This window comes from Pygoscelis adeliae, unplaced genomic scaffold (assembly GCF_000699105.1).
Source record: "Pygoscelis adeliae isolate BGI_AS28 unplaced genomic scaffold, ASM69910v1 Scaffold432, whole genome shotgun sequence".
Taxonomy (NCBI): domain Eukaryota; kingdom Metazoa; phylum Chordata; class Aves; order Sphenisciformes; family Spheniscidae; genus Pygoscelis; species Pygoscelis adeliae.
In genome coordinates this window covers 102,622-104,357 of record NW_008824289.1, presented here as the reverse complement: position 1 = coordinate 104,357, position 1,736 = coordinate 102,622, and positions in this window count along the sequence as shown.

The following is a 1,736-nucleotide window of genomic DNA, read 5'->3' as shown; positions in this document are numbered from 1 at the left end:
TGGCGGCGCTGGCCGTGCCGCGGGACCTGCGTTCCCTTGGCTCTAACACGGCAACAGCTCCCAGCCACGCGTCCCTGCCCGGCGCAGGATTCGGCCCCCAGCCGCAAACTGCCTGCGGCCCCCAGTCGGCATTGGGCACCAGGACCCCGACATCCTCACCGCAGGGAGCAAAGCGCTGTGCCCTGGGGGCAGGGCTGGGGTGGCACGGGGGGGTCCAGCAGCACTCCCGAGCGGTGCAAGCAGTGTTTTGCAAAGCTTCCTGCCAGCTCCTGCTGCCCGCGGTGGGCAAGACCGTCCCCAGGGGCTGGCAGCGCCCGGGCTCTGGCTGCTCCAGCAGCAGTCCCAGCGCTTCGCTGCTTGTGGGGGGGGGAGCCGCAGCACCCCAGCGAGAGACGGACCCTGAAGGCACCTGCTGGGGTTTGGACATGGATGGTGGGCACATCGTGGTGCTCATCACAGGAATGGTGACAAACGGGGCTGAAACCTCGGGGAGCCACGATGCGAATAGATCAAAGGGGATACGGTCCCCGGGTGGGATTCGTTACCAGCAAGAGAATCTACACGCGCTGATCCCCACAGATGGGAGATGAGAGGCGATGCTCTCCATTGTGAAGCTTTTTGGCATTTCACCTGCCGCAGCACTCTGTCATCCCCCGGGGACGAGAGCTGGGCAGAGGGACCGATCCTGGGCACGGGCGACCCTTGGCCCTGGGGAGCCGTGGGTGCGTGGCGAGCCCCGTCCCCCCTCACTCACTCAGCGAGGGAAAAACAGAAGAGCCAGAAGAGGCTGCCAGGGCAGGGGCAATGGTGGGAAGCGCTTTCCAATATTGCTCCATGTCTGTGGCACCCCCAAATGCGGAGTCCCCCAAGGTGGGGAGGGCCAGCGGCAGCAGGGGGGCATGTGCCTGACAGCGGGAGGCCAAGAGCATTTATTTTATTTAACTGATTAGTGTCTCCTCATTCTGTTCACACGAGCCTAAATGGCTTTGGGATGCTAATCCGGTGAGTAAATTAGATTATTTTCTCTTTAGTGTAAACGTGTCCCTCAGATGCCGACAGGAGCTGGACGGGGCTCACGGTCCAGGCTGCGACCCTCATCTGGGGCAGGGAACGGGGGAGCCACCCCTCACCCTGGCTGCTCCCCGCGCCGAGGCCGGGGCGGATCCAGCCCACCCACGCCAGCGTCGCCAGCCCGCAACACAGCAGCACCGCCGGCCCGCAACACAGCAGCACCGGCGGGACGAGCACACCGCCCCCCCACCTCCTGAGATGCCTCGTCCGGGGCACCCGGTCTTGCACAGAGACACAAACCCCAGACCTCCCCCCCGCTCCCCTCGAGCTCTGTGCAACACTGAGTGTCAGCATCACAGGGAAATGTTCCAGCCGAGCCCTCGACCGGAGCCCCTGCAAGAAGCATTAGCCAAACTCACGCTTATTTTTGTTGCGTCCTTCCCAGGCTCCTCCTGCAGCGATGCTTTCAGCTGTTGGGAAGAGCAGGATGGGGGGAGAGACCAGAGAGGGAAGAGAAACCATCAGCTCAGCTGGGAGGACAGAGGAGCCCACCGGACCCCTGCCCGCCCCAGGTAGGCTGCCCCGAGCGAGGAGGAGGAGGGAGAAGGGGGCTGCTCAGACCCAGCAAAACAGAGCGCCACAGGCAGATGGGAGCCGCCCGGGGCAGCCGGGAAGGGGAGGGAACAGCAGCACCCGAGCACCGGGGAGGATGGGGTGCTCGCCCG